This window comes from Varanus komodoensis, unplaced genomic scaffold (assembly GCF_004798865.1).
Source record: "Varanus komodoensis strain SLA01 unplaced genomic scaffold, ASM479886v1 scaffold22, whole genome shotgun sequence".
Taxonomy (NCBI): domain Eukaryota; kingdom Metazoa; phylum Chordata; class Lepidosauria; order Squamata; family Varanidae; genus Varanus; species Varanus komodoensis.
This window is the reverse complement of record NW_025335606.1, coordinates 15,234,262-15,245,730: the sequence shown is the minus strand read 5'-3', so window position 1 is coordinate 15,245,730 and position 11,469 is coordinate 15,234,262.

Sequence of the window (11,469 nt, the reverse complement as noted above, 5' to 3'; positions counted from 1 at the left end):
TTATCATGTTGTCTGATTATAGCCCAAGTGCTTGAAAATTGTCTCTAAAATTCCTATTGTATTTGCAAGGAAAAACACTCTTCAATCCAAAGCTGTCTTAATTGATTGTCACGGACAGTCTGTTTGACCCTGATATATGTTGAACTTGAACTTATGTACAAGTACCTGTAAACCAAAGAATAATCTGTTGAAAAAGTATGGTTTCTTTATTCATTTAATATACAAATTTATAAATTTTCTAATGGCCTTGAGGTAGCTTACAATCATAGAAAACCCACCACAGACTAATTGAAAAGGGAAAAATATAACAACATATCCAGAGAAGAATCTCTAAATACAATTTTTGCAACTGGGCAGGAACAAATGGGAGAAGTTTCTGGGAACTGACTGGCAGTGATTACAGTTGTCACATCTATTGAGTAATATGTCCAAAACAGTCAATTCCAATAAAAGAACTGCTCCACATGGTAAAGAATTCCTCCTTGGAGGTATAGAATTTAGTATTAAATTCACATGCAGATTGTCACTTCTGATTATTTCAAGTACATTTTTTCACTGCCTGAAAGGGCTAAATCTTGTAACAGAGTGGATTCAGTCACTAACCCTTTATGAAGAAATAGACTCCCCTTTGAGAGTGGCTAAGAGACATGCCCAGCTCTGCAGTGGAAAATGGTGGGTATAGTACACCCAGAAATGTTCTGAATGTGCCAAGGTGCATGCAGCTACTAAGCTATGGCTAGCTACTAAAGGATTAGTAATGGATCAAAGATATAGCAAGCAAACTTTCCCCAGCTTTTCCTATGCTTAGGTGGCCACTGGCAGTTTTGGTTCCCATAACTATGTACAACCAGACATTTATTTTTCAAAGGATCAGATAAAGCACAGAAAAATAGCAGTAAAGGTTGTGATAAGAATATGCTGCCATTTTGATTCTCAGAAGATACAATCCTATGGCTCCTAGACATTGTTTAAAGGGCCATAGGACACTGCAGATTCCCACTTCTGAAGCAAAGACAACACTCCAGGCTTGGGGCTAGAAACTTGAGGTCCAGCACTCCTATCCCCTCACAGCTAGTAAAGAGAGAACCATACTGGCTGCTGTTTAAAGTCAGGAAAGTGATCCTGGAAATGGGGGGAAAGGAGTGGGGAGGTGGTAGAAAGGGGAGAAGACTGGAATGGCCAAAAGTGTCCTAAAGTAACTCCGGCCTCCTTCCATTCCACTCTGAGACACCAGCACTAGATGTCTGGATATAGATGTCTAGTGAAAACGCAGAGCAGGAAGAGCTCTAAGTCATGTGTAGATGCCACAGGGTCCCCGAAGAGAGAGGCTGTGAGATCCACATAATGGTAATATTTAGCAATCTCTCCCTTCGAAATGCTCAGGTACTATTTCATTATAGGCACTTCTACTCTATTCTCCTGTGAATTTCAGAAGAGAGCAATGAAAGCCAGGAAAATGCACAGAACAGACAGAGGGTGAAGATGGGCAGCTACACCATCCTTTTGCCACCTGGTGCCCTGCATGTGTGTTGGACTACGACCCTGGACAGCTCCAAACTGGGAAAGACTGAGTTTCATGGCATGATCCAAGGGTTGCACCTCACCATCATTTGCAAAAGATGTTGAAACAGAACTCGTGGCTTACATATAACTGCATGGCACACACAGTACAGGAGTTGTGTGCCAAAATTTATGAAGCTTGCAAGAGGTGCTGGGTTCACATTTCAAACTGTATAATGCTTTAATTGGAGCTCCTAAACATTTTTCACTGATCAATATTTATAAAGCATAATACAATTAAAACATACAAAATTTAAACAAATATGACAGTTATCCATTAAAGTATAACCACTCCAATATGGCAACTAAAGCACAACCAATTGATGCATTAAGCACAATTCAATTTATGCATTAAACAACCCAAAGTGTGCCATCACTGCCTGAGGACAGAGGAAAATCTTAACCTGCTGCCAAAGCAATGTTAATATTGGTGGCAAATGTATCCTGTCGGATGAGAGCATCCCACTTGATACAAAATTAAATATTACAATATTTAATTGTATGGTTGGGTTGCTTGCACAGTCAGGCCCACTCTGGACGGAAACAAGGTAAGACTGAGCAAAAATTTACACAAGATGCTGCAGTCTTTCATCACTCAGTGACGTGTAATATCTGATTGGCCAAATGCATTTGGGGCATTAAAGGCTCTTTGGGATGGGTAGATAGAAATCTCATGTGCTCATTAACATACTGACATATCACAAATTTAATGTAAATAAAGCTAGCTCAGTGGGAGAGCATATGCTTGACATGAAAAGAGTCCCAGGTTCATTCATTCATTCATTATTACATTTCTATACTACACAATAACCAAAGTTCTCTTAGAATTAAAAACCTTAAAAATGCAGATTTATGTGTAATATCGAAACAGTTTAACTACAAAAATAAACATAGAATACAGACAGTCATGCATACTTATCCAGACAATAACCCATGACTTGTAAAAAAAACAACCATATGCTCTCAAATGCCTGGGAGTCAATGAAAGTCTTCCCTGGCACAGAAAAGATAACAATGTTGGTCTGATTTGGGCTTCACTGGGCAGTTCATTTCATAATTGGGAAAGCATCACCCAGAAGACCTTCCCTCTTCTCATCACCTTCTGAGCTCCCTTTGAAGCATTTCAAGCACTACCTTCTAGAACCAGCCATCCAAGTAGAAGTGAAGATACTGCAATGCAGCACCTTCTGCTCCCAGCTCAGGCCGTGGTCCCAGAAGGTTACCATTTCCAGTGGTCTCCAAAGGTTCCAAATCAAGGAAAATCAACAAGACCATACTCCCACTGACTCTCTCCCAACACAGAGCATATGTCCAGGGCAACTGAGACTGGTTCTGGACCTAATCTATCCTGAACCCTGACTAAAATGGGTCCATTTATTAATTTATAACTTTTATATGCCATCCCTTATGCATGGCGTCTCAGGATGGTTTAAAATCATTAAAATCAAAATACAATAAAACAATACATACAAATATAAGATATAACCAATAAAAATTAAATCAAAAGCAACTGGTGAAACATTTATATACTAATTTTTAAAATAATGATTGAATGAAAAGGTTTTGACCTGTGCCGAAAAGAATAAAAGCTTGGCACCAGGCAAACCTCTCCAGGGAGTGCATTCCACAATCTGGGTGCCAGCGCAGAGAAGGTCCTCCTCCAAGTAGATGTCCTTTTTACCTCCTTCAGGGAGGTTTCTCAGAGCATGGCCTCTCCTGCAGATCTTAAGGGGCCTGAAAGTGTATAAGGAAGGAGATGTTCCTTCAGGTATCCCGGTCCCAAGCCGTTCAGAGCTTTATAGATCAAAAACAGCACCTTGAATAGGGCCTGGACTTCAACTGGAAGCCAGTGGAGTCGGTAGAGGACCGGCGTTATGTGAGAATAATGACCGCTCCCCATCAGCTGCCTGGATGCTCTATTCTGTACCAGCTGAAGTATCTGAACTGTTTTCAAGTGCAGCCCCATGTAAAGCGCATTACAGTAATCCAACAGGGAGGTTACCAGGACATGAATCACCATTGCTAGGCAGTGTTCATTCAGGTAAGGACACAGCTGATGGACCAGCTGAAGCTGTAACAAAGCACTCCTTGCTGCCACCATTACATGGGTTTCCAGTGACAGCTCCAGGTCAAGGAGTTCTCCCAAGCTGTGGACCCTGCCCTTTAGAGGGAGTGCAACCCCATCCAGGACAAGGTCAAAATCACTTACCTGAAACCTCAAACTGTCCACCAACAGGACCTCCATCTTGTCTGGATTGAGGTTCAGTTTATTAGCCCTCATCCAGCCCATTACCTTGGCCAGGCAACGGTTCAGTGCAGCCACTGCCTCACCTGAAGTAGATGTAAATGAGAGGCAGAGCTGGGTGTCATCAGCATACTGATGACTCCACAGCCCAAACCTCCTTATGACCTCTCCCAGCAGCTTCATGTAGATGTTGAAGAGCATGAGGGACAAAATAGAGCCCTGCCATGGTGCAGAGCTATAGTCCCCCAGCACCACCTGGTATCACCAGCTAAAATGAAGATCAAAATTAGCTGATAAAAAACTTCTGCCAAAATGCCTGGAGAGCATCTGCCAGTCAGAGTAGACAGCACTGGGCAAATGGGAAAATAAAATAGCCTGGTGCTTACCTGTTTTCCTATTGTTATACCATAGATGGAGTTCCCATTAGAGCCAGAGAAACAATACTTTCAAGTACTTGAACCACCAGTACCATGACCCTAATATCATGTTCCATTCTTATAAAAACCTTTCTTGATATGGATATATTAGATGTATAATCCTGTGAACACAGTGGGACTAAATTCCATTGGACACAGTGATACTTAATCTGAAGTAAACATGCATAGGATTGTGTTTTCATGTCAATCTGTTGAAAACATAGACCCTCACCAAACATGGTGCAGACCGAACTTCTAACTGCCAGGCTCAAAGTTTCCATTTTCTTACCACATTGCAGACGACAGAGAATCTATTGATGTTTTCAAGCATCAGTGTGTCACATGGTTATGGATAGAATGAGGCCTTTATAATGTGTTGAGTGTGTGTGTGTGTTTAAAAGAGATAAGTGCAAAAAGGCAGTTATTACAGAGAAATTAAAATGGACATAATTCTGATAAAACCATTCTCTGAATTTCTCCATCAGGAAACCTACTTTGTTAATTCTATATTGAGAGGCAGCTTGCAGGGGTGAGGGCTTGGAGGAGGGGATCCTTTGCTGACTGGTTTGATTTATTTGATGTCACCTTCCCTCTGCTCTGTAAATAAGAGCTTACCACTTCTGTGAAAAATTGGTTTCAAATTACCAAGAGAGACCACCAGAGGGCAATGATACATGATCAATCTGGATTTAAGTTCTCTTTAGAAATGATGGAATACCAGTTTCCTCCCTATCTGACTTACAGCCTGCCTGTGCAGCTTTTGGGGGACTGAGAAGAGACAAGGATCACCTTACCAGGGACTTTTAGATACAGGTTTTAATAGCAGCAGAGTATCAGGAACAATTTAAAGAGATGACAATCAGGGCACCACAGTAGGTTGTATGAAAAAGTACAAGGCTGGAACAAATCCCACTGATGACTAATCATAGATTTTGCATTCTGAGGAGACAATCAGGTACAGTTACTGAGAACCTGGGGAACATGGGAAGGGGTTGCAATGAAAAGCCTCCACACTTGTATCCCTAGGCAAGTTGATTATATGCAGTCAAAAATGTGATTTTCCTTAACTTCATTTCCAATATCCTTCATTCATTCTGATTGGGTTATTTCTGCTTCTCAGAGGCTCTTGTCATGTGCTTCTTTTATTTCTTGCTAGTTTCTGTTCATTGACTCCTTTCCATTCCCACCTCCATCAAAGTTGCCACTTGCCAACCTATTTATCAAATTTGAGTATTAGGCTCTGTTAAAGGCACAAGAACAAGGCCATTAGGAAAATGGCAATCCTGCTAACATCCCACCTTATTTGTGTTTTAATTTTGAATTTGGATAGTTAAATGTATATTTCTGCTACCTACCACTTAGAATGTTTGGCATTTCTATTTGCTCACTTATTTTTGATTCATACTCAGTCTGCCTTTCAAAATAGGTTCTTGTTATCAAAACAACCTTCAAAACCAAGCAAAAACTAAAGCATACTTAAATTTTAAAAAGCAACAGCAGCAGGAAACATTGACACCAAAAACACTGAAATATACATTCAAAGACACATTCAAACCATCCAGGTAAGCAACAACCCAAAAGGCCAAAGATCAGCATGAAAAATATTTGTCAAAGACAACCTAGATTAAACCTTTCTGTTATATTTCTTCCTGGATCAACATATTGGACCTACTGGCCCGCTTCTATATGTTTCACCTATACCTAGCAGGGACATTTTCTGCTTTCTGGGACATGTTCCAGGCAAAGCACTGTTCTTATTTTGCCCTATTGGAGGAAGAATTTGGAGGATACCTTGAAATGTTTTCATCAATGTGCATTCATGTTCAGGTTTCAGCTTTCCCCTCCAGTTTTAGCTATTGCATCTCTAGATGGAGCTGGAATAGAGACTTCTCTACCATGAGGCAGAGTGAAGTGGTTGCCTCAAGCAGCAAATTTCTGGCACCATGAAAGGTAGCCAATGGTTAGTTATTAATTGTTAGGGCACAGAGGAAGCATATGTAGGATTCTTTTACCTCAGGAAGCAAAATAGCTTGGCTGACCTTGACTGCATACTATCCAGATTTTTTCTTTGGGAGCTGCCTTATACTATTCCAGAACTAGTCCAGTATTGACTAGTCCAAGGCAGGGAGGGTAACTGTGTCCCTAAATATCAAGTTGGACTCTAGTCTCCATTAGCCCCAGGCAGTGGTGAAGAATGATGGATCAACATCCAGATTGTTACCAGTTCCCCATATGGAGTATGGATGCATTCCATTCCTGATAACATACGTAAATCAAATTGTACATAAGGCAGAGCACTTATATAAAAAACATATAAAACACTCAAGGAATTCTTCCATATACACTAAAACATCTTAAATGTAATATAGCATTTTACGATAACACAGTAACTACATGTACCGAAGAGAAAAAGCACCCGTATGTGTGTAGTTATACAGTACAGTTCTTAACGGATTAAATAGAAAAATATTGATAGGTTATTGAAGGTTAACTCTTTTTGAACTAACATTAAGCCTAACATTAACTGGATGATGATGGAAAACAGACATGTTGGAGAGGATGGGCCTGGTGCTAGAGAGTCAGAGTTTGGTTGTGCTGCCAGCACAGGAAATTTATCACTAGAGTCGCTTTCTAGTTCTGACTTTTCTGCTCACCAGCACTGCTTTTTCCCTCCTCCTTCCCTTTCCCACCTGCCTTCCCTCCCTTCCTATTCTTCCCCTCCATCCTCTCTGCACCATCCAGCACCTTCCACTGACTGCCCAGCACCTGTGAGTGCCTGTTTGCCACTTGAAGACAAGGTAGGACTTGCGGGTTTACTCATTCATAAGTATATGGTAGGCATGTCATGAGCGGAGCTGGCTGGAGCCAGAGGTCAGACTAGATGGCCCAGGAGAACCCTTCTGACTTGCTGTTTCTATAGGTTGTACGTAACCTGGGGACCACCTGTACCTGATCTACTCAAACTACCATTGGTTCATCAGAGATTTTAACAGAGATCTTTCCACCTATTTGACTAGCTGATCTTTCATTCTAGCAAGAGTTGCCAAGGACTGAACCTAGTATCTTTTGCCTGTAACACATTTACCCTGCCTTCAGGGGCAGTAATAGGGATTAGCCCCACTAGGGTTGGAGTCCCCAAATCATAGCAGAGTTGGGCTATTGAGTCCAACCTCCTGCGCAATGCATGAGTCCAAGTTCAGGTATTCCTGACTGAGGGCTGTCCAGCTGCCTCTGGAATACTCTAGAGTGGGAGAGCCCACAACCTCTCCAGGTAATTGGTTCCATTGCTATACTGCCCTAATAGTTGGTTCATTTGGAATCCTGAACCTCTAGGATGACATCTGCTTTACTGCCCTGATGTCCAGGGGCACTTCCTGAAGTAAAGGGCCCTGGTGATCTCCATGATGTCTGATCCCCCTATTGTCTCCTTGAAGCAAGTGCCCTCTTCTCCCCTCCACACATTCCTTTTTACACATGGGGCATCCTGATGAGACAGACCCCTTTAAGGACACACACACAGGGAACACATGTAAAGTAGCATATGCAAAATTGTGGTGTGTGCACATGGAACTTTTTGGTACTTAGCACTGCCCCTGCCTGTCACCGAGCTATGATCCTTACCAGGTTATGGCCATTTTATTGGCATTAATTTGACATTGTCAATATGTAACTTACTTTTGTATCTCTCTCATTAGAACCGGTACAGTATATTAACACAGATATATGTATTCTAATTGCAACTGTCCTATATGAAGTATAACTAATTCCATTCCAAGATTAAACATCTTATTAAATATCCATACATTGAAAATCGAAAATATGTTGGTACTCATTTTTATTCTGTTGTTCATTTTTATACTAGCCCATATCCAAAGCTCTCTGGGTGATTTACAATATTTTCTTAAAAAAACACACAGATTCTAAAATACCACCTGAAATTTTGATATATAAAAATGTAAAACTTTACATAGCTGAAAACAATTGCAGCAAAAATACTAGATATGTTAAAAAGCCAGCTAACATAAATGCCCCATCACATGCCATCAAATACCTGGAAGTGGAAGCTGTCCAGCTGCCTCCAGTCAAATAATGACACCTTTAATGCCAGGTGGGTCTCAGTGCAAATATCATTCCATAACTAGGATCAGCCACTGAGAAGGCCCTTTCCCTTGTTGTCACTTTCCAAGCCTCTCCTGGAGTGGAACGCGGAAGAAAGCCTGAGATGCATGGCAGGTAAATGCAGGCCAAAAGGGGTGTTCCCACAGGTATTGCTGTCCCAAGCCACTTAAGGCTTTATAAGTTAAAACTAGTGTACAGGCAGCCCATACAAGCAGCCAGAGATCAAAATGCAATGGGGTGGTCCTTGAACTGTTGACTTAAGAAATTTTTCTAAGCACAGTTGACTTAGAATTATTTCAGGGTTTTATTTAAAAAATTACTCAGATGTATATCCCTCCCTTCTAATGCATTTGCATTTTTCAGAGCAGCTTATAAAAATCAAAATGTGACAACTATTCAAAAGTTCAGCAGATATTAAAACAAGCTCAGTTGGTTTTTAAAACTAGCCCTTTTTGTCCAGCATGACAAAAGCTTGTCAGAACAGAACTTTCACCAACAGATGGAAAATCAGAAGGGGTGGGGGAACAAACTACCCTCATGGGATAACCTGAGTGCAATCACTGAGAAAATCTTTTCTCATTTCCCGATCTCATTTTCTCATTTCCTGAATAAAGCAAGGCCTCCCCACTAATTCTTAGAGGGTGAGCAGCAGGATGAAGTATTGTGAGAATTCTTATTTTCAACTGTACAATCTTGGAGAGTGAGAATGATCTTCTCAGGTGCACAGGTTCCTACAAATCCCTTTCTTTCATTCTCTTGCAATAATCCCACTTTCCCAAATGCTTTCCCAAATCCATGCATGTTTACTTGAAACACAGTCCCACATAGTTCAGTGGAACCTACTTCTCCATACCTGCATAGTCTTAATTATTTCTGAAATGAACACTGGTTTTTCATTGTTAAAAGGCTTTTTTAAAGCAACAACACAAAGCTTGTTATTAAAATTAATGTTACAAAAATAGCTTTACAATATGTAATTTCAGTCCCTTGCCACATTACATTAATTACAAGATGACGGGGCAGGGTAGGGAATACTGCTCATTAATACAGGCAGCTGGATACTTAACACCAATCATTATAACTGGATTTTGGCAGCCTAGTTCCAAAGGCTTATACACATTTCTAAATAAAGGGTACATATGTGCACATATTCATTAAGATGAATACAAAAAGTTACTGAGTATAAGTTACTTGCTTTGTGGAGCATTGCTTTTTTATTAAAAAGAAAATGCTATATGTTTTAAACAGCAAGAGTGTAGATACAACTCTGAAAAGGTGTAGTGAAGCTTGCTAGTCATCAGAAAGAGAACCTTTATTTCTCAGTTCAAGGGTGACCCAATATATTATAGATAGGTTTAACTTTTCAGCCAACTCCTGCTCCCGTGTCTAACATTAGTTGGATATACAAACATTGGTGTGGGATGTTTATCTCCATACTCTCAAAAGTTTTAACCTATGAATTAAAACCTGCTAAAGGCAGGTATCTCTATGTCTCTTCTAGCTGGCTGTGAATGTTAAGAGAAGTCTGCATCATGAAAACCAAAAGGCTTTATATTTATCACGTTAAGGCTAGAAACCCTTGTGTTATTCTGGTGGCTCTGTTCTTGTGCCTTTATCATCAGTTTGACACAGATACAAATGTTTAACATCTTATGCATGTTTAGGTAGGGGAGAAAAATCACCCTTATTAGAAGAGTTTCTTAGAAACTGCTTTGGTTAAATTTGTGCCTCAGGCACAGAAACATGGCCTGAAAAACAGGCAGCAACTTTAGTTATGACAAGAAAACTAATCCTCACTGAAACAATTCTGTGCTGGATTAGTCAGTGTAAGTTACCCCTGCAGTGTGCAAACACAGGTCTTGTATAGTACTGTGATCTCTGCTCCATCATGGACCTCTAGAATAGCAACAGGCAATCCTTTAACCTGTTCTATGCCCTTATAACTTGGCTTTATTATACATTCATACCTAACAACTGACATCTGGAACATCCTCTTCTCCTGTTGAGGGACTTTTGTTGTAAAGGGGAGCCTGCAGTCTCCTGCCAGGGAAACACACCTGTCAGGTGCAGATGGCTCCCTAATCCCTTTTTATCTTATGGAGAAGAGTAAGCACCTGGCTGTCTGAGGACTTCTTCACTTCTTTTGTGATAGATCTTAATACATTTGACCCCTACTGAGTCCAAGCTGCTAACACTTTCATCTCTGCCTTCTTATACTTGAGTTTTCAGTAGGAAAGCTGGTGAAAACCAGAAAAAGAAGCCTTAGCACAATTTTATCTTGGAGAGCCTTCAGACTTCTCTAGCAGAATAGAAGTTGAATAAATAAATAAAAATAAATATCTGTTCTGCTTTAGTGCTATGCTAGATGTGATCAGGGCAGCCATGTTTGATGTTCATGAGAAGCAAGGATACTCAAAAAAACAAAGGTGAATGGCAACTGGGGTACATTTTTTTTTCTTCCAAATAGTCACGGGAAGACTCTGAGTAGCTCTTGGAAAGAATTCAAGTGGCCATTTCAAAAGAAATATATTCCATGGTAGACACTAGTCTTGTTTCTTTTTTACATTCCAGTTTGCATAAAGAACTGAATAAGATAGATAGATATTTAAAATTGACAGAACATATGGCTGGGAGAATGTGAATCCTCCTTACCATGTTCTGTTGTTGCTGCAAATATTTCTTTTCCACCCTCTGCAGCCAAGTACCAGAAATTAGTTACTTTGGAAAGTGAAGTGATGGAGTATGGTAAGGTGAAGTGAAAGTGGGCCTCTATCTTGTTTCCCTTCACTCATCTTTTATCTGTGTTAAACAATCCCAGAATTTATAAACTTCCTCCCAGGGGAGCTGTTCCAATTATCCTACAATGGATAATTGTAGGGAACAAAATTGATATTGTTGATTTTCCAACCTCAGAGAGGCAGCCACCCTGATTCTCTTTGTGGTGTTTCTCAGGGAGCTGAGCTTGGATTCTCAATAGCCCTTTACAAGGTTGCAGTGCTATCTGCATCTTGGAGGAGTTTTCTGAGGGGTTTTATTCTCTCCATTGACCTTTTCTACACTTTTGCTCTTTCACATTCTTTTTTGAGATGTGTACACCATATTCCAAGTGTGGTAGAACCATAGATTTGT